Genomic DNA, 22,699 nt, shown 5'->3' with positions numbered 1-22,699 from the left:
AATGGGATACCATGTCAGGGGAGAGCTCCAACCTCATGGGAGATGGCAAGGAGTAACAGGACTGCAAATTGGCTCACCACAACTCTATAGGTGCTGAAAGTAGGCAAGACCCAGTGGATGAGAAAAAGATAGCACAGCAAACAAAAGGGCCAAGAGTATGGTAAAGTGAGTTTCTTTGCCCTCAAGTCCTACGGGTCAATACAGTGGCCCAGATGGCAGCTATTCATGCATTGGGGCTGTGATGTCACCGAGGACCCCTGAGCTAAGGGCAGAATCTTTTATAGCAAATGGTTAACAAGCCAGTCTCCTTCCCCTGGAGAGTGAATTGCTGGATGTTGTGGTCACCTTGACTTACCTACCTAACTGCTTTTGTGACTAATTATATGACTTATCCAGGGTCAGAAAATGGTTAGTCCTTGCAGTTTGGCACAAACAAGAATATACAAGGACATTTGGAGGTCAGCAGACTGCACCTCCTAACAACTGTCCATGGTAGTCTCTTGCATGCAATAGCAAAAGTTACTTAAACTATCACCTTGTGAATAACTGGATGAAATGTGTTCAAAGGCAAGTCTTTGGAAGACCAAATGGCCACTGAAATGCACTACTAAGGTGAGAATTGTGACTAATGATTTTAAGATAGATTAGTTGCTTTCTGATGAAAAAAAGAGAAAAAAAATTCAAGCTCAGGATTCTAAAGTCTCAGTTCTAGGCATGTTCAGAGAATCAGAAAGCTTCCATTATAGCTTTAAAATATATATGTATTTATAATTAATATATAAAATTATATTTATATATTAATATGTTATTAATATTAACATTAATTGTATTTATATATAACCTGTTATAGCTACAGGACTATGATAATTGAAAGTCAGACCCAAATTTTAATCCTGTGGGTCCAGAATTACAGTGTTCATAGAAATCACAGGTGCCCCAGGTTTCTTACAGAAAAGTTAGAGCATTAAATGGGAAGAAATGGGACCCTGAAATATGAAATGGAAACATTTGGTTCACTTTGGAGAAATATAAGAATCTGGAATGCCTAAATCCTCCTGAGCTCCAGAGAAAAAAAGAAGAAGAAGAAGCTTAAGGGCCTCTTTTTAATCTAATTTCTTAGAGAAGCATAAGAATGTGATCTTTTTTTAAAAAAAATCAATCTCTGCATATCAAAGTGTGTGTGTTGTGAGAGAGAAAAACAAAAATCTAGGGTACACATGTGCATAAGTGCACACACATCCCCCTAAGACCACTGGAAAACTCTATGTTTGAAGACAGAATGTAAAATTTCAAAGCTCTTTCCAAGTCAAATGAATTTAGGTATCCTACTTCCTCCAAATCACTTTGGCTTTATGTCCCACCCTGTGTGCTATTATACTGGAGGCAGGCAAGTTCCATGAGGAAAAACAAACTTCTCAATCATAAATCTATCAGCTTTGGATGTATTCACAGCCTCTTGCCAAGTCTTGTTCCAATCCTCCTCTTGGGGTCCCACATTTCCCTCTTCCATTTGTTCCACACTTATTATTTGTTTATTGAAATGCTCCACTTGCTGGGATAGGCTCCCAAGAAAGGAAATCATCTTGCTATTTTTTGTAGCTTGGATTCCAGGGGTAAGAAGAAAGGAGGGTGGATGATTCCATGATGCTACTGGGGCTCCAGGCAACACTTATAGAACTTCATTGGAAACTGTGGAGCTCCCCTTCACTGACAATGCTTCAGTGCAGTGATGACTCCTCAATACTTTTTATTTTTCTAAGGGTAAAGCAATGAGTAAGTCTGGGGACCTTCCTCTTAATTTGTAGTCTCACAACCTAGTAGTAAAGAAAGACAAGTAAAAGTTCCCATCCTAGGAGAGCAATGTAATAATGGCAACATGTGCAAGGTATCCCAGTTAAATGGCTTTTGTAGGCTGGGGATGGTGGCTCCCACCTATAATCCCAGAACTTTGGTGGATCACTTGGGCCCAGAAGTTTGAGACCAGCATGGGCAACATGGTGAAACTCCCTCTCTACAAAATACACACAAAAACTTAGCTGGGCATAGTGGTAGATGCCTGTAGTCACAGCTACTTAATATGTTAAGGTAAGAGAATTGCTTGAGCCTGGAAAGTTGAGACTTCAGTGAGCCATGATTGTGCCACTGCATTCCAGCATGGGTGATAGAGTAAGACTCTGTCTAAACAAACAAACAAAAAAAGGCCTATATCAAAAAGACAGGGAATAATGGATGCTGGAAATAATGTGGACAAAGGGGAACCCTTATGCACTACTGGTGAAAATGTAAATTAGTACAGCCAGTAGGGAAAACTTTATGGAGGTTCCTCAAAAAACTAAATATAAAACCGCCATATGATCCAGCAATTTCATTAGTAGGCATTTACCCAAAAGAAAGGAAATCAATATATCAAAGAGATACCTACATAGCCATGTTTATTGCAACACAATTCACAGTGGTCAAAACACAGAATCAATTTAAGTGCCCATCAGCAGATGAACGGATAAAGAATATGTGGTACATATACACAATGAAATAGTATTCAGCCATTAAAAAAAATCAAATCCTGTCATTTGCAGCAAAATGGATGGAACTGGAGGTCATTATGCTAAGTGAAATAAGCCAAGTACAGAAAGACAGATGCCGTATGTGGGAGCTTACAAACTGGATCTCACAAAGATAGAGAGCAGATTGGTGGTTACCAGAGGACAGGAAGAGTAGGAGGAAAGGGAGATGAAGAGAGGTTAATTAATGGGTACAAATACAGTTTGATGGAAGAAATAAAACCATGTGCGTCAGCTAGGATGTCTTTGGCTCCAAATAACAAACCAAAACTCGAAATGGCTGAGACATGGCAAAGTATATGAGGAAAATGTATCATCTCATATAACAGGAAGTCTAGAAGTAAGGAAGTTTCAGGAGTGGTTAATTTGACTGTCACCCAGGCTGGAGTGCAGTGGCACAATCTCGACTCACTGCAACCTCTGCCTCCCAGGTTTGGGTGATTCTCGTGCCACAGCCTCCCGAGTAGCTGGGATTACAGGCCCATGCCACCACACCCGCTAATTTTTGTTTTTTCAGTAGAGACAGATTTTGCCATGTTGCCCAGGCTGGTCTCAAACTCCTGACCTCAGGTGATCCACCTGTCTTGGCCTCCCAAAATACTGGGATTACAGGCATGAGCTACCATGCCTGGCAGCATTTGTTATTTATAGTGGGAGAAAAGTCTAGAAAATAGCATTTTGGGGTCAGCCTGGGACACGTCCAACCAGCCAGCGCAGATAATTTGGTTTGAATTTGGTAGGAAATGAGGAGCTGCTCAAGACTTTTGATAAGAAGCATGACATATTTAGCATTATGTTTTAATATATAGTAATTCCACAGGTACAAGCAGAATTGAGGTGGGAAAAGATGGAGGAGCAGAGAGATCAATATGAAAGCTTAGGGGATCCCTTCTCTCTGACCATATAGTGAAAGCACTTTTTCTAAGACCAGCAGAGCTTACTGCAGAAAGGCAACTTCAATGGCTTGGAAGGAAACTCACACCTCACTAGGGTTCCCACCCAGCTGGGAGCTCACACATGTCATAGTGTACACAGCAGAGGCGCTGATAGAACCAGAGGACTGGGATCAGTTACATGGGGAGAGGAGGTAAGACTGCCAGAGCTAAGCTGCAGAGAATAATCACTGAGGACAGGAGGCCCCCAAGGAGGCCAAGGCAGCCTCCTTTCACCAGCTACACGGAGCTCAGAAGCAGCAGTTCAAGGCTCTGGGAGGCCAGGAGGGTTCAGATTAGTGGAAGTGCTGTGCAGTCCCAGGATGTGAGGGTGGGGTGGGGGGAAGCAGGAACGAGTCTGAAGGACCCAGCAACCCTCTTACTGAGATGCTGGGCGAGTTCTGCATGAGTACAGGGAGTGGCTCTGGTCTTTAGGCCCCAGAACCTGGATTTGGAGGTTGTCCAGGTTGCATTTCCTCTGTGCTGTCCCTGGTTTCAGAGAACTCCTGCCATTAACTGTCTGTGGCCCCTGACAAGCTCTTTTTTGTGTCCTCCCAATTTCTTTCTACTTGATTCATCACTTACTTGAGGGTCTGAGAGTCAGTGTTGGCCTCTCTTTGACAATCTCTGGCCAGACACGTACATGTCTCCTACACCTTCTCTAAGACAAGCACACCCAGCACATTCCTGCTTGATGGTCTGTGAGCATCACAAGGTTTTACGGAAGTAAGGTGGCCCAGTGAAGTCATCATTCTTTATACAGCAAATCCTGCAGGTAACATAAACAAGTGAAGAGAAATGGGTTTAAGAGAAGGTTGCAGTGTTTTAATGGATATACTTTGTTTCTTTATTTCCACAAAGAAACATGCTGTTTCTCATTTTCTGAAATGCCTGGCTCTAACCTTCATCTCCTTACTTTTCACAGAGATACTGGTAGTAAGAAATATTTCTCCCCCTGAAGAAAGTCAAGAGCGCAAGTATGAGGACAAAAAGGTGTGGTGGAGACTAGTGAGTTACAAAACACATATGGCACCTAAGAAGGACAAACAATAAATGACACCCTGATGTGGCCAGATCACCTGATTTTTCCACAGAGACTGGAAACCCAGAATTTTATGTGAAATCTCCCAGTTCTGGCTGGGCGCAGTGGCTCACACCTGTAATCCCAACACTTTGGGAGGCTGAGGTGGGTGGATCCACCTGGCCAACATGGTGAAACCCCGTCTCTACTAAAAATAAAAAAATAAAAAATTAGCTAGGCATAGTGGTGGGCGCCTGCAATCCCAGCTACTTCGGAGGCTGGGACAGGAGAATTGCTTGAACCCGGGAGGCAGAGGTTGCAGTTAGCCGAGATTGCACATTGCACTTCAGCCTGGGCGACAGAGTAAGACTCTGTCTCAAAAAAAAAAAAAAAAAAAAGAAAGAAAGAAATCACCCAGTTTTAAAACACTGGCCAAACAAATGTAAAAGAATTATGTGGGATAAACAAAGCACATCTGTGGGCCAAATCCTGGTAATTTACAACCTTTAGACCTGTCCTACAGGGTCAGGTCTAAGCTCCTGGGCTTAGAACTCAAGCCATCCATCCCTTGATATTTGTTCATTTCCCTCCACTTCTCAACTGTATTTTCGTCCTCTTCTCACCACACCAACCCACCTTTGATGCCCATACCCCAGTCTCTCCCGTCTTCATTGCTCTGCATTGGTGGTCTCTGTCTATAATGCACATTCTCCCTTTATCTGCCTGAACTCTCCTTTGCAATTTCTCATTACTCAGATCAATCCACACTTCTTTTGAAAACTATCCTTCTCTTTCTAAATTTAGGTGATCTTCATTCCTTTTTTTTTTTTTTTTTTTTTTGACAGAGTTTCACTCTGTTTGCCAGGCTGGAGGGCAATGATATGATCTCAGCTCACTGCAACCTCTGCCTCCTGGGTTCAAGCTATTCTCCTGCCTGAGCCTCCTGAGTAGCCGGGACTGCAAGCATGCGCCACCATGCCCAGCTAATTTTTTTGTATTTCAGTAGAGACAGGGTTTCACCGTGCTGGCCAGGATAGTCTCGATCTCCTGACCTTGTGATCTGCCCCCTCGACCTCCCAAAGTTCTGGGATTACAGGTGTGAGCCACTGCGCCTGGCTCACTCTTCATTCTTTCTATGCTTCCACGATACCCTAAACTTATTTCAACCAGATCTCTCATTACACCATTCTGGAATTGCTGGTTGCCTTGTCCATTGTTCACCAGCTTGAGAACACTCTGAGTGCAGGGACTTTCATAGTCTCTGACCTGAGAACCTAGGGTATGGGGTGAGAAATATGCCAAGAAAGTGAAAGTAGTTTAATCAGAAGGTAAAATGAAAATTCAAGTAAGATGGCCAGAAGCCTGAACATTTGAAGGTCTAAGAGATGATAGCAGGTCATAAGTGAGTTAAGGCCAGGAGTCAATAATCAGGATAATTAAAACAGGTTTGAAAGTGAAATGTGGTGAATGGTTTAAGATACAAGCTGTAGATGAGGTGAGGGTGTTTGGGACCTGATTTTACAGGGTGCTGAGAGTGTGACAGGCAAAGAGATGGGTCTCACTGCCTTAATATGTTATTACTGGGTTCTACTACCAGCTTGATAGTCTGATGAGTTTATCTGTTTCAAGGACTCATTTTCTCAGGAAACATCTACTGGGTATCTACTCTGTGCCAGGCATTGTTAGGCATCATAAATATCGAGAGGAATCAGATATGACCCCTGTACTGGAGCTGAAGGTCTAATGGAGGAAATGGACATATAAATAGATAATGAGAATAAAACGCAATCTATACACAACAGAAAGAAGCACATGGGGACTATGATAGCACAGAGGAAGGGTTCCAGATTCACTAAGGCACAGAAATGGTAATTTCCCTGAGGTCAGACAGCTACAGAGGTGCAGACTCAGAATCAGAGTCCAGTACTGTTAGACTTACAAGTCCAATTTTTTTCCACTGTAGGAAACTGGGAGAAGACAGTAATCACTTTATGGTTATGGAGGAAATTTATGTGTGTCAGCTTGGTTAAGCTGCAACTGTATGGTTCTAGGTTAAAGTCAGTTAAGCGTAACAGTTGCTTGAGATCTGGGAGGCAGAAGTGAATTGGCAGCCATTGCTCTCTGAAGGTCATGGGGGTTCGTTACAGCAGCAATCGAGGAGGCACCAGCAGGTTCACTCTCCTCCACTCCATATCCAGCTCTTCCTGACTGCTGACCCTGCTGACCAATAGTAGTCCAAACCCAGCACCAGACATGTGCAGTGGATCCACAGCCTTCTGTAGATGTCTCCATCAGCTCCTCCTCTTTAGCCCCTTTACAGCCTCTGAGTGTGTTTAGCTGCTAGGATTGACTTCTTCAGTGGAAAGAAAGAAAAGGAATGAAGAAAAAAAAAGAAAGAAAGAAAACCATAAGAAAAGTAATGGAATAGAACAATTGCCTAAGGTTAGAAGTTTAGCTTCACTGACATACCCATAACTCCAGTACTCTGCATTTACTAGTTCAGAAAATATTTGTTCAGTTGGATTGAATGTTTAGCTTGCTTTAGGTTCTTTACTGGTACAGATATCACTGCAAACAACAGCTTCTAGGAAACTTTTGCTTTTGCTTCTGTTTTTTTTTTTTTTTCCTACGGTCAGGTCAAGAATGTAGTCATTTATGGCTCACATTTTGAAGTTTTGATCCAGGACAATATCTGTTGTGTTGGCGTTATGTGCTTTTCATCTCCTGGGGTATGACAGATCTTCCTCTGGCTTCGATTTTTCTCTTACTCCCTCACCTTCTGTCCCTTGCAAAAACCGAGAAAAACCTCACTTTTGTGCATTTACTCCAAAGAAAGTATTTCGCACTCTAATCAGATAATCAAAAAAAACATATTGGGTAACCCTTATGGGATTGCTCCTCTGGCTTGGCTAGGCAGAAGTGGGAGAAACGAAAACATCTGGAAATTGAGGCTCTGCTTACTTGGGTTGGATGGACAGCAATCAACTCCGAAACACTTAATTGCATGGAAATTTCATCTTTGCTGCTTAGACCATTCAGCTGTTATTGGGAGAAGACATGGTACATGCTCACTTACCTTCTGGAAAGCTGGATCAAATGTTATATTTCAATTAGAAAGCCATTTATGGAATGTCTGTCCTAACTAGTTCCTCGACTAGTTGCTGGAGATAGTGCCTTGAGGTGTTTTCAGCTTATAGGGGAAGGTAACACAATGAGTTATAGCACAAGTCAGCATATAAGTGCTAGAAAAGAGGCGCAAACAAGGCATTATGGAAGAGAATGGGGCAATAGCTGATAAAGGGGTGGCAGAGTAGGGGGAAGAAACCTAAGAGAGATGTTAAAGAATGTATAGGCAGAGGAAACTAACAGTTATTAAGCACTGAGGTTTTACAGAGGAAGGTGAACAAGACTAACAATCATGCATTGGTAATCTATCCTGTGCCATTCATTGAGCTAGGTGGTTTACATATTTTATCACATGAAATCTTCCCTAAAACTGGCCGGGTGCAGTGACTCACACCTGTCATCCCAGCACTTTGGGAGGCCAAGGTGGGCGGATTGCTTGAGCTCAGGTGTTTGAGACCAGCCTGGGCAATACAGCAAAACCCCGTCTCTTAAATAAATAAATAAATCTTCCCCATAACCCACCTGGAAGAAACTGAGGCACAAAGAGGTACTGTTATTTGTTTAAGAACTTGAAAGAGGTAGAATTCAGATTCAAATCTAGATTTCCCTGACTTCCAAGAACATTCTCTGCTTCCCCTTGTGCTTGGATAATTATTTTCAAAAGACAGTGAGGGCCTGGTGTGGTGGCTCATGCCTATAGTCCCAGCACTTTGGAAGGCCAAGGTGGGCAGAACACCTGAGGTCAGGAGTTTGAGACCAGCCCGAACAACATGGAGAAACCTCGTCTCTACTAAAAATACAAAATTAGCCAGACATGGTGGCACATGACTATAATTCCAGCTACCCGGGAGGCTGAAGCAGGAGAATCATTTGAACCTGGGAGGTGGAGGTTGCAGTGAGCTGAGATCGCGCCATTGCACTCCATTCTGGACAACAGGAGTGAAACTCTGTCTCAAAAGAAAAAGAAAAAGAAAAAAAGAACAAAAAGTGAGATAGATTATGAAGAACAAGAAGGATTTTGACAGACTTTGAAATGCTAGAAGGTGCAAGGGATGAGGTAACAGAGTTCTAGGCAAAGGAATAATCAGACGGGTAGAGCCATAAGGCAGGGTGTGAAGGTGCAAGGCCTGTTTGAGGCACTATAGGCAATCTAGTGTGACTACGGGAAGACACTGCCACATGCCCATACTACTGTCTTCTCAAATTCAACAGGCCAGTCAATTCAGCACTGCTGGGGGGATTCAGAGCTCAAAAGCCTCAGGCCTTGCTCCCAAAGAGTCTCCAATCAATTAATGATCTGATGAGATAACTGCCATTATCAATGATTGGCTTGTATGTTTCAGCACAGGATATGTGTGTGTGTGTGTGTGTGTGTGTGTGTGTGTGTAGGCACATACTCATACAAGCATTATTTGGACCATTTCCTTTCCATAATTATTTCTTGACACATAATACTCCCTGGGCTCTCTATAAGCGTGTTCCTTTATTACCTCTGCCTTCAGCAAGGCTTGAATTTGAACTACTGGCCTTACAGCGGTAGGTTTAAAGCCCATAGCATCTCAACAAGTGCCCTTTCAATCTGAGAAAGACCTGACTTGATATTCCATTAGCTCACTTAGAAAATAATGACCAACTCTGGGGTTGCAGAGAAAAGCTCTTAATTGGAACTGACAAGAAAGTGGACACCTTCTACCATTTCTCTGCAGACTTCACAAGTGTTCAACACTTCTTGAAAGAGAGTATGGCTCCAAGCCTCACATTCAGCTGGCTGGAGCAGAGTTTTAAAAATGCACTTCATCTCTGGCAAATCATAGCAGAATGTCATCAACAGCTGGAAACTCTCTGAGGTGAAGACAAGTTGGATATTATGTTTGGATTTATAGCCCCCTACCCCATGATAGCTGATTTCCATTTCTGACAGGGTTATTATTTCCATCTTTATAAAACATCTTGGATTTCACCTTGGATAATTACTGATTATCATCAGCCCCTCACCTGAGGCATCTTAGCACTTGAGTGAACCTTTAAAAAAAAGGGCTTTCCCCCCGTCCCCCAAAAATGAACTGGGGAAAACTCAGTGTGTGAGATTATGTCTTTATTTCTATTTTCATTTGCAATCCCCTTTGGTTTTCTAATGATCAAGCCATTCATCAGTGTCAATTCACCATCCAGAGTACAGGCAGTGTTTTTGCCAGTTGGGTTCCAACATGGATTAAATGGTAATAACTTGTGTTACTAAGTCTGGTGGTACTATGGTAAACATAGATACAGAAACTTTTAGGGCATAGACAAGATCTCAGTGGCCATCTAAGGCTTTTATTCAAGGATGTACATCACAATCTTCTATAATTTGATAGAGCTCTGCAAGTTATTCTGACAAGTACTCCCAGCTGAGGACCACTAGGAGTCTAACATCACTCATCTTGCTTTTCAAGGTTGCCCTTCTATGTGTACATTTTTTATGTCTTCATGTCTTTGCTTTTCCTATTTCCTCTGCCTTGCTATCTTTGATACTCTCCTCACTACTCTGCCTGGTAAAATGCTGTGCACTTTGAGGTCTAGCCCAAAGGCCACCTCTTCTGAAGCCTTCTGTGATGGAAAGAATCCTTTTTTCCCTACTCTCATAGCACAGCACCTTTATGAACATCCTCTGTTATTACCTTCTTCTATAACGTATACAGCTATCTGCATGTCTATCTTCATCCTGTTATGACTTTCTTCTGTAATATATACAGCTATCTGCATGTCTATCTTTCCATCCTATCTTCCCCACTCAACCATGAGCTCCAGGAGGATATTGTAACTTTTTAGTCTTTTTTAGTGACAGGATCTTGCTCTGGCACCCAGGCTGGAATGCAGTGGTACAATCACAGCTCACTGCAGCCTTGATCTTCCAGACTCAAGTGATCCTCCTGCCTCCTCCTGGGTAGCTAGGAATGCAGGTGTGTGCCACCATGCCCAGATAATTTTTTATTTTTTAGACGGAGTCACACTTTGTTGCCCAGGCTGGAGTGCAGTGGTGCTATCGTGGCTCACTGCAACCTCCGCCTCCCAAGTTCCAGAGACTCTCTTGCCTCATCCTCCCGAGTAGCTGGGAGTACAGGCATGTGCCCCTATTCCCGGCTAGTTTTTTTTTTTAATTAGTAGAGATGGGGTTTCACCATGTTGGCAAGGCTGGTCTCGAACTCATGAGCCACTGTGCCTGGCCTCAATTTTTGACTTTTTTGTAGAGACAGGGTCTTACTATGTTGCCCAGGCTGGTCTTAGAACTTCTGAGCTCAAGCAATCCTCCTGTCTCAGCCAGCCAAAGTGTTGGGATTACAGGTGTGAACCATCATGCCTGGCCTAAAGGTTGTTCCTTACTCATCTTCATATCTCCAGGGCCTGGCATGGGATGGGGCCTGGTGCTCATTCTTTGAATAAATGAGGAAGCTGATATCCCAAAAAGTGAAGAAACTTTACATCCACTTAATTTAGTCAGATGTAGGTTTTCTCTGCATTTATTCTGTAAATTGCTTATAAAGATGTACAAGCATGCTTAGGAGAAGAACCTAAAAGGCCATGCTATTAGTTTTAAATATTATTTCTAAAACATCACTTTCCCAACAAAAGCAATAATAGCTGGTTTAATCTGATTTAGTAATGAAAGAATGCATATCAGCCAATTGTGATGGCTCACACCTGTAATCCCAGCACTTTGGGAGGCTGAGGCAGGCAGATTACAAGGTCAAGAGATCAAGACCATCCTGGCCAACATGGTGAAAACCCATCATGACTAAAAATACAAAAATTAGCTGGGCATGGTAGCACATGCCTATAGTCCCAGCTACTCAAGAGGCTGAGGCAGGAGAATCGCTTGAACCCGGGAGTTGGAGGTTACAGTGAGCTGAGATCGAATCACTGCACTCTAGCCTGGTGACAGAGTGAGACTCTGTCTCAAAAAAAAAAGGAAGAATGAAAGCAATCTCACAAGATTCCAAGTCTTAATTGGCTGGCTCAATCAGTGGAAGAAATATTAGCCTGAAAATCAGGAGACCTGCTTCCTGGTTCCTGTATGACTTTGAACAAATTACTTCAACTTTCTAGGTCTCAGATGTCTCTTATGTAAGATGAGGCCATTAAAGTGGAGTATCTCTGAGGTTTCCTGTAGCTCTGCGGTTCTATAACCTTAGCCAGTATCACAGTTTATTTAGTTTGGCTCTACTCCATATTTAAGAGAATGAAATATTCTTAATAAAATAGTTTTACAAAATACATTATGGCATTATAACGGCAATATAAATACCTAAAAGGAAACTTGGAAATAGAGGGAAAAAAAATAATCCATAGCTCCACCACCGAAATATGTTCATGTTTGGACATGTTTTTTTCCATTTTGTTTATATTCACATTCATATGCTTTTCCACTTATCATAAGCATTTTCCTTATGTCAATTATTCGTAATGTTCATTTAAAATGACTACATACTGAGTAGATGCTTGATATAGGTAAACACTCTTCTATTGCAAGGTAATTAGGTTGTCTTCAAGTTTTTGATAGCATTGAAATTAAAATACCTGTAAATATAACTCTTTCCATCTTTGGGATTATTCCCATAAACAGGAATACCTATAATGACGGTACAGCAGAGGAAAAATATCTTTTCCTTATACCCTTCTCAGTTCTAAAGTCCTGGTAACAAAAGACAGATTAACAAAAGAAAAGCACTCAAATCTATTTAAAGTAAGTTTTACATGATACAGGAACCATCATAAGGAATAAAGACCCAAATAAATTGTTAAACCTAAGGATTTTCATGCTAGGTTTGAAGAAGAGTGGAAAGTCGTGGAAAAATATGATAGGACAAATGGGACACAAGCTAAGGGTAATAAACTGGGGGAAACTTAGCAAGGCCTGTTTGTTCAGATTCTTCTTGGTGTCCCTCCATCTTGGAGAAAAGGATGTTAGGGATAGCACCTCTCACAAGTGCTAAAAGTGACTCTTATTACACATTGCCATGGTGTATTTCAGTGAGCGACTGTGATTTTGCTCTGCAGCATTCTTTCACCTTCCTCTGACAGCCATACCCCAATTTACCTAAGGGAAACCACGCCCACCTTCACACAGGCTCCATGTCCTTCAGGAATAACTGACTTTACCCACATCGCTTCCCCTCTCCCCAAAGTAATATGTGGTTCAGGCCTGGCAAATCAGGGCATTACAGGCCCCTGTCTATAGTTCAGGGATGGGCATACGAGCCAGATAGAGCCCACAGCAACAGAGAAAGGAGACTTTGGTTAGACTGTTCATGAGATGGCAGGTGCTGCAGGTGCTCTTTTCTGCTGAGGCTGTCAGCAGGGTGAATGATGTAAACCTGGGGCTGCTGGAAGCCAATAGACAGGAACCGAGTATGAAGCAAAACACAGAAGACAGAGCTCAGAGATGAGGAGATAATAAGACTGGCTCTATTTGAATCCCTAGATTCAGTAATGCCTGAAGACAAAACTGCCTCAGAACTTTTCAGTAAAGTGAAGAACAAACGAACATTTTCCTTTTTTTTTAAGAGACAGGGTCTCACTCTGTCATCCAAACACAACGCAGCTCACTGTAAGCTCAAACTTCTGGGCATAGGTGATCCTCCTGCTGTAGCCTCCTGACTAGCTAGAAGTAGAGGCACGTATCACCACGTCCAGCTAATCCATTGTTTCTTAAGCCATTTCATTCATTCATTCAACATCTGTTACATAGAGAAAAGCAAAGCCTAATTGGTATAGGTGGGCTTTTTGTTTTCTTTTTCTTTTCTTTTTTTTGAGGCTAGAGTGCAGTAGCACAAACATGGATGTCTCATTTTAGCCTCCACCTCCTGGGCTCAAGTGATCCTTCTGTCTCAGCTTCCTAAGTAGCTGGGACCATGGGTGTATGCCACCATACTTGGGTAATTTTTAAGATTATTATTTTTTTTAGTAGAGACAGAGCTTTGTCATGTTGCCCAGGCTGGTCTCTAATTCCTGGGCTCAGGTGATCCTACTGCCTCAGACTCCCAAAGTTCTGGGATTACAGGCATGAGCCACCATGCCTCACTTGTTTTAATTTTTACTTTTTAAAAAATTAATCAACCTTATATTTTAGAGAAATTTTAAGCTCACAGCAAAATTGAGGTCATATATATTTCATCCTCATATATGCACAACCTCTCTTACTATCAATATCCTGCACCAAAGTGGTAGGTTTGCTACAATCAATAAAAGTTTATTGACATATCATCAGTCGCTGAAAGTCCATCACTTACATTAGGGTTCACTCTTGGTGTTGTCCATTCTATGGGTTATGATAAATGTATAATGCCATGAATCCACCATTATAGCACTTTTTACTTTTACTGAAGTATAATCTATATAAAGCACATAAATCTTTTATGTACAGCCTGATAAACTTTTACATATGCAGCATATCTATATATATAACCCCTACCCAAATCAAAACACAGAATATTTATAGCATTCTAGTAGGCTCCCATATGCTCTAGTGGTTACTCCCCAAAGGTATTTACTATTCAGACCTCTATCACTACAGATTATTTTCAACTGCTTTTGAATTTTATGTAATATAAATAAAATCTCACCCTTTGATATGCAAGTATTGTTTTATTTTTGTTTTTTTAAGCCATATGCATGAATATGTTCTATAGCCATTAGGGCATATTTATTAGTAGCTAAATCTTCTACATTGTATCTCCAGAATTGGACCATGGTAACTGACATTCAGAATAAACATTTTTATTTTGTTTTTGAGACAGGATCTAACTTTGTTGCCTAGGCTGGTGTGCAGTAGCATGATCATGGCTCAATGTAACCTTAAATTCCTCCTACCTCAGTCCCAAGTAGCTGGGACTATGGGTGCATGCCACCATACCCAGCTTATTTTTTAAAATTTTTTTTGTAGAGATGGAGTCACACTATGTTGCCCAGGCCGTGGGCTGTGAATAAATGCTCCTAAAATGCTGCAAGCTTCAATTTATTATACATATTCAATACAATTTTCAAGCATCTACAATTTGCCAAGCACTATATTAAAGGCTGGAGATAATAAAAAGGGGGTGTAGCTCCTTCCTTTAAGGAGCTTTGGCATTGGCAACTACCATGGAAACAGCAAAGATATTTTATATTATTAAAGAAACAATAAATTTTGTTCATTATCTGATACTGGGAAAGTGGGGGCACAGATCTGAGGAAGAACATTTGTTTACTGAAATATTTATTATGTCCATCTAGGTTCTAGGCATGGAGAATACAAAGACTCTTGGCCTCTGCTTTCTAGAACCTCACTACCTGGTAGAAGGAATGATTATCTCAATACAGTCAGATAGTTACCTAAAGTGTGGCATGAAACAGGTGCCTTGGGAACCTACAGGAGGAAAACTGACTGTGGCTAGTGTGGGAGGAGGGAAGGCTTCTAAAAAAGAGGGCAATTCGGGCAAAGACTCTTGGCTAAAGGGCAGAGTGCAGTAAAAGCATCTCAAAGATTGGTCTCCATGCTTCCACTTGACACTCTTATTCTCATTTTCACATTGTCAAACACTATGCCTAACATGTGAAAATGGCCTGGCATTTTCTCCTAAAGTTGAACACATGAATATTTAACTTTAGAGAAAAGTTGACCCAACAATTTCACTCTTGGGTTCATATGACTTAGAGAAATTCACAATTTCAATAGGAGGCTTGAACAAGAGTATTCAGAGCAAACTGTTTACATGAACAAAAACAACAAAATGTTCATCAATGGGAGAATGGGTGAAAAAATGGATAAATTAATACAATGAAAAAACAACACAAAATAAATGAACCACAGCAACATGTGACAATATGGATGACTCTTGGCAATATAAATGAAAACAGTAAATACATTCTATACTATTACATATAGCATCTCATGTTTCCTTTTATGGTATAGAAATTTTAAATTAGTATGTTAAAATTTAATTAAAATGCAGTAAGGAAAACACTGTTTTGGGGGGAACACAGTTCTAAAATTTTAACACCAAGTTTTTGTAACTACCATTACAATAAAAATACAGAACAGTTCCATCACCCTCCCCCAACTCCAAACCCTTGGCAGCCATTGATCTGTATGCTGTTGTGATATTTGTACCTTTTGGAGAATGTCATATAAATGGAATCATATAGTATGTGACCTTTTAATATTGGCTTCTTAAATTCAGAATAATGCCTTTGAGATTCACCCAACTTCTTGTGTGTATCTCAGCTCTTTTTAAAAAAAATTGCTCAGTAATATTCCACTGTATAAAGGTACCACAGTTTGCTTATTCACTCACTGAATGACATCTGGTTATTTCCAGTTTTTGCTGAATATGAACAGAGCTGTTCTAAACATGCATGTATGCTTTTACGTGAACTTTTTCATTTCTCTAGGCAAAATGTATATGAATGTTATTGCTGAGTCATACAGTATGTAAGTTTAGAAGAAAATGCCAAACTGTTTTCTAGAGTGACCATACTATTTTGCATTTCTATCAGTCACATATCAGAGTTCCAGTTGCTCTGCATCCTCACCAGGAATTGGTGTTGTCAGTGTATTTTATTTCAGCCATCCTATTAAGGGTGTAGTAGTATTGTATCATGATTTCATTTGATTTAAGAGACAGGGTCTCACCATATTGCCCAGGCTGGAGTGCAGTGGCTATTCACAGGCACACGCATGACACACTACAGCCTTGAAATCCTGGGCTCAAGTGATTCTCCTGTCTCAGAATCTGGAGACAGCCTCTGCACCCAGCTCTGACATCATTTTACTTTGCATTTTTCTAATGGCTAATCGTGTTTAGTATATTTTCTTGTGCTTATTGGCCATCTGTATATTCTCTTTGGTGAAGTGTCTTTTGCCCATTTTTAAATTGGGTTGTTTTCTGAGTTGGATACAAGTCTTGTGTCTGATAAGTGTTCTGCAAATATTTTTCTTCCAGTCCATAGCCCACTGTTTCATTCTTTTAATGGTGTCTTTCACAGAGCATTGCTTTGGTAGCTTTGTAACAAATCAATTGACCTTAGACTACCACTTACAGAAAGATATAGTATATTTACTTTTCCCTATTCCTTCTGTTAGATACAGCTAAGAACCCTGGACACTATATATAAAACATTATATATAAAACATACATAAAACAAACACAAGAAGACTCTGAAAGGTGACAAGAAGGCAGACCACCTAAGGACCTGGGACCCAAGGAATATATAGTGGTGAGTTCCCTGGGTTTTCTTTCATATATCACAGATTGGGTACTGGAGAAGCTGGCAACCCAGAAATGCCAATGGGCAGATTTTTTTTTTAAGCCCTAGGAAAAGCCTGCTCTGTTTGGTCAAAGGACTGGGAAAGGAGCAGCTTTGCAAGACAGAACATTTTTAGATAACAACATCTCTACTCCAGATAAATACCACAGAAAATAACTACAACCCAACCTAACCCCATCAACAAAAGCCAGGTTCTAATGAGACCACCCAACTTCCTTTCTCCATTCCTGGTTTCATGTCAGAGAAGACAGAGGGGGAAGCTTGGACTTTCACCCTCAATGAACAGTAACAAGGCCCTCTCCTAATACTTTCCCCTCACCTTTGTCAGCCCACCACATGTAAAACACGCAATTTCACCTGTACCTAGTGGCAAAGAGGTGCTCTTCCCTTCTCAGGTGGGATGATGTCAGACAAGGCCAAGTGGGGAGTTGGGACTTTTACCTCCAACCAGTGGTAATGAGGCTACCCCAAACCCCCACCTAGCTAAACTGAAATGTATGCATTCCCCAAAACTCTTATGTTTATGCCTGTGAGTTGGCCATTGCTATTTCTTTCTCTGCTTTGAATAGCCTTTCCTCCTTTGTCTCCTGAACACCTATCTTTTAAGGTCCTAGTAGAATGTTGTCTTCATGGTGAATTTTCCTTACTAGGTCCTAAGAATAATTAACGGTTCCTTAACTCTTTTCTTACAACTTGCTAATACCGGCTGGCGTGGTGGCTCATGACTATAATCCCAGCACTTTGGGAGGCTGAGGCCAGTGGATCACCTGAGGTCAGCAGTTCAAGACCAGCCTGGACAATACAGTGAAACCCCATCTCTACTAAAAATACAAAAATTTGCTGGGTGTGGTGGCATGTGCCCATAATCCCAGCTACTTGGGAGGCTGATGAAGGAGAATCGCTTGAATCCATGAGGCAGAGGTTGCAATGAGCCAAGACTGCACCATTGCACTCCAACCTGGGCAACAAAAGCAAAACTCAAAATAATAACAATAAATAAAAACAACTTGCTAATACCATGACCCCCATATTTTATGGCAGTAATATGTTTATCTGTTTGTCTCCCCCACTAGATTATGAGTATGTGAAAAGCACTTGATCATGTTTAGTCATTTGTTTCTCCAGAGCCTGGCAGAGCTTCACCCATAGTGGGTACTCAATGATGATGAACTTTTTACGTAAGTTCTTTAACTGAAGTCATTTTTTAGAAGAAAAGATATGGCTAGCCTTTAGAATTATTCTCATGCTTAATTAAACAGCACACTTTTTTATTTTTTACCGTAGTTACCCAAAGACCCTGCTTTTACCATGTTAGTATGAAGTGGGTATGCTGTTCTATATAGTTTGTTTTTGGATTGATTTTTTTTCCCCTTTAATGCCTTTTTGCACATGGATCATTTTGTTTTTTTAATTTAATATTAATCCATCTAAAAAAGATATCATGACACAGCCAGGCACAGTGACTCATGCCTGTAATCCCAGGACTTTGGGAGGCCGAGGCAGTTGGATCATTTGAGGTCAGGAGTTCAAGACCAGCCTGGCCAACATGGTGAAACCCCATCTCTAGTAAAAAGACAAAAATTAGCCAGGTGTCGGGGCATGTACCTGTAATCCCAGCTACTTGGGAGGCTGAGGCAGGATCATTGATTCAACCCAAGAGGTGGAGGTTGCAGTGAGCCAAGACTATGCCATTGCACTCCAGTCTGGGCAACAAGAGCAAGACTCCATCTCAATAAATAAATAAATAAATAAATTTAATATTCATCTATTTAAAAAAGATATCATAACATGGCTGGGCATGGTGGCTCACGCCTGTAATCCCAGTACTTTGGAGGCCGAGGCAAGAGAATGGCTAGAACCCAGGAGGAGGAGGTTGTGGTGAGCCGAGATCGCGCCATTGCACTCCAACCTAGGCAAGCAAGACTTCATCTCAAAAAAAAAAGTAAATAAATAAATAAATAAATTTAATAGTCATCCATCTAAAAAAGATATCGTGGGCCAAGCGTGGTGGCTCACCCCTGTAATCCCAGCACTTTGGGAGGCCAAAGTGGGCATATCATGAGTTTAGGAGTTCCAGACCAGCCTGACTAACATGGTGAAACCCCGTGTCTTCTAAAGATACAAAAAGTTAGCTAGGTGTGGTGGCGCATATCTGTAAACCTAGCTACTTGGGAGGCCGAGGCAGGAGAATTGCTTGAACCCAGAGACGGTGGTTACAGTGAGCTGAGATCGCGCCACTGCATTCCAGCCTGGGCAACAGGGTGAGACTCTGTTCCCCCGCCGCCCCAAAAAAGAAAAAGATATCACACAACCAGTTGTGGTGGCTCACACCTGTAATCCCAGCACTGTGTGAGGCTGAGGTGGGAGGAACACCTGAGGTCAGGTGTTCAAGACCAGCCTGGCCAATGTGGTGAAACGCTCTCTACTAAAAATACAAAACTTATCAGCTGGCTGTGGTGGCACATGCCTGTAATCCCAGCTCTGTGGGAGGCTAAGGCAGGAGAATTGCTTGAACCCAGGAGGTGGACGTTGCAGTGAGCCAAAATTGTGCCACTGCACTCCACACTGGGTGACAGAGCAAGGCCCTGTCTCAAAAAAAAAAAAAAAAAAAAAAAGCTCTGCTACAGTGGGAAAAGCATGTGTTTTGGAGTCACAATTAAATTTTTGTTTGACTGTGTTGCAATATGCATTCTCCAAAATGGCCAGCGTCTCTGCCAAGCCCTGCTCAAACTGCAGGTTTATGAGCAAAAATATATCCTGCTATTTTTAGCCAGAAAGTTTTGTAGTGATTTGTTATACCACCGCTGATAAGCGGATCTAATTCTGGTACCAGGAGTGGGATGCTGTAACAAAACTTAAGAGTGTAATTTTGGGACTGGGTGAACCTTGAAGACTGTGTTAGTGAAAACTTAAAGGGCTTCAAAGAGACTATCAGCTGAAGCCTGATATCCCTTGAGGAGGCTGTATGTGAGCATTTATAGATAAGTGAGGAAAATCTTATTTGAAGATGGAGGAATGCAGATCTTTTTTACATAGTGGACGAAATTTCAGCAACATTGTCACTTACAATAACATGGAAGCAGAAAAGGTACCTAATGAACTAGATGTTTATTAAAGAGATCCCCAGGCAGAGGGTTAAAAGTGCCACCTGGCTTTTTCTGTCTATTATAAAATGACAGAGGAGATAGGGTAAAGAGCAAACTACTAAGGATAAACAAGCCAGGACTCACTAATTTTTAATATAAGTATTTCTCATTCCCACCTTTTCCAGATGCCAATTGATGTTAAAAGAAATAGCTTCTGGGCAGAGATTAAATTTAGGGCGCTATTAGGACAATGTGGTTTAAAGATGAAGACAAGGGCATGACTGACTATAAAGCTCTCTATAAAGACTTCACATTTATGGTGGTGCTTCAAACACACAAAAGTCCTTCTAAAGATCTTAGAATATGCCTTGAAGATGTTTTTTGAAAAAGAATGAAATTTCTATGTATATTAAGTTTATTGTTCCACAGCAGCCTCACAGGGAGACCAAGATAGATAAAGACTGACCTTGACAAAGTTTGTCGGTGAGGCTTTTGTCAAATGGAGTACATAAACCCAAATAAGGTTTATTAAAAACCTACACAAATGTTAAGAAAATGATATTAACGGAAACACTACAATTTTAGATTAAAAGGAACAAAACATTAAAAAAAAAAAAGATAGGCCTTTGGACTCCTGAACTTCTATGAGCAGGATATTTGAATTTGGACAAATGATTTTTCTCCAGGACTTGGTTTCCTCAAATGTAAAATGGAACAATAATTACCAAGTCATAGGAACGTTGTAAGATTTAAATAAGCAAGGTGTTCTTTTCATAATGGGTCTTCAACAAATGCTACCTGGTATTACTTCAACTTATTCCCAGCAGTTGTTCTAGCTTTACTGCTTTGTACAAATTCACCTTCAGAGTGTTTTATATACATTTATACAAACATATATAAAATCTGATTTTATATAGGAGATCAGTCAGAGTAGTGGGAGAAATTACAGGCAAAGGACGCAAACCTTCTTCAAAGGTTGGAAGTTTTTGCAAAGCTTCGGGTGAGAATAAGCTGAAGGCAGCTGTTCTCTTACACAGAAGTAGGTGCAAGGACATGTAGCCATTAGTGCCGGCAGCCCCCTAGCTGCTCTTACACTGTATGCCTCTGTCTGAATACTCCTTCCATCCACTGCTCATTGCTCCGCCTGGCTCTGTGGAACGGACCCAGCAATTTCATATCTAAATATCTCTGTGTATACATATTACATTATAACTTCTGTAACACTCTTTTGAATCACTTGCTCTAGGGCAAGCCAGCTACTACTATGTCCCAAAGATGCTCATGCAGCCTTATAGGGAGGTCTACATAGTGAAAAACTGAGGCCTCTTTCCTTGCTGACTTTCCAACCGATGTGAGTGAGCCACCTTGGAGGCTCCATGAAGATTTCATTACTATCTTCCCAAGAGTTCTTAAGCAACTGGATGCATTGGAAGATCAGGGTGACAACAGAAGGAGGGCCTGGTAATTAGTATGTTCCACTTTCTGATTTTCTGAAGGTGTAGGCTTGGGTTTCAACAACAGTGATCTTCCTGGACCTCGGAGAGTATTTTTAGCTAATGGGCAAACAGTAGTAGGAAACTTAAATGCTGTTATTTACCTTCTCTTCCTAACCCACAGTTCCATTCCAGAACATGAACAGTCTCATATGCTTGTATAGTGGTTCACAACTTAGAACGTTTATGTGGTGCATCACAAGATCCCTACAGGGTAGTATTAACCCAATTTTTCAAGAAGGAAACTATGTTTGGAAACTGTAAAATGCATATTAATAACTCTTTCTGATGAGCTTTTCTACCGGATCCGACGTTATCCAAAGTACAAAATTTTAAATTTTTGAGGGATTTCACTGAATCTTCAATACCAGGCACTGGCTTCGATTTTATGGCCTCAAATAACTATATATTGGGCCCCTTTCTCACCTGCAAAATAGGGGCGACAAGACCTTCTCTACAAATAAGATGAAGTAAGAACAAAGGCTGAGGGTGAACCTACCACGTCGTAGGGCCTCAAATAAATTCCTTCTCCTTCTTGCCCTTGACAAATGGCACAAGATATCACTACCATTCCCACTTCGCACGTGGAGGAAACCCAGGTCGAGAACGCTCGGATTTCCCCTTCTCTACTTGCAACTCCGTAACCCGCAAATCGGCTACAGACACCTGCGATGACCTCTTTATCAATTCTCGCAGGGTGGATTCTCTCTCTCGAGATGCCGTCTGGGGGGCTAGACGCCGCTAATAGTTGCCCTCAGGATCGAAGAAACTCGATCCTAATCCTCGACGGCACTTCAGGAACAAAGCTGCTCTCCCATCGTCCCTAACCTCGCTAGAGTAAAGGTCGCAGCAAAGCCACCGCTCCAACCGCCGGCGCCATCTTAGCCACTATGTGTGACGCCGCACGTAGCAGAGAGCGCAGCCGATTGGTTGGGAGACGGCAGCCCAGGAGAGGCGCGCGAAGCCAGAGACAGGAGGGTATGCAGGCGAAGCAAGGAGAACTACAATCCCGGCCTTCCTTGCGCGCACGATAGCAAACCCACAGCGAAAGAGGTTGGAGCTTGGATTAGGACCACAACTCCCAGCACCCTCCGTGATGGCTGTCCTTTTCTTTCATAACGCGGAGGAAAAGAAGGACAAGATGAATGGAGGCCTTTTGGCGTTTGTTCTTCGAAAGGCGGGAAAGGCGAACTAC

The 22,699-nt window shown here is 41.6% G+C and overlaps 1 long non-coding RNA gene across 1 annotated transcript; it reads right to left on the bottom strand.

Moving 5' to 3' along the window:
• Positions 1 to 2,417: 2,417 nt before the first annotated feature.
• LOC144578108 (uncharacterized) lies at positions 2,418 to 22,400 on the bottom strand. The gene is made up of 3 exons (XR_013523241.1): positions 22,004 to 22,400; positions 6,454 to 6,867; positions 2,418 to 4,262 (listed from the first exon to the last, which is right to left on the bottom strand). It is a non-coding gene; the product is annotated as an uncharacterized LOC144578108 (long non-coding RNA).
• Between the last annotated feature and the right edge of the window lie 299 nt (positions 22,401 to 22,699).

This window comes from Callithrix jacchus, chromosome 10 (genome assembly GCF_049354715.1).
Source record: "Callithrix jacchus isolate 240 chromosome 10, calJac240_pri, whole genome shotgun sequence".
In the NCBI taxonomy this organism is placed as follows: Eukaryota; Metazoa; Chordata; class Mammalia; order Primates; family Cebidae; genus Callithrix; species Callithrix jacchus.
This window is presented reverse-complemented; position numbering and strand designations above follow the sequence as displayed.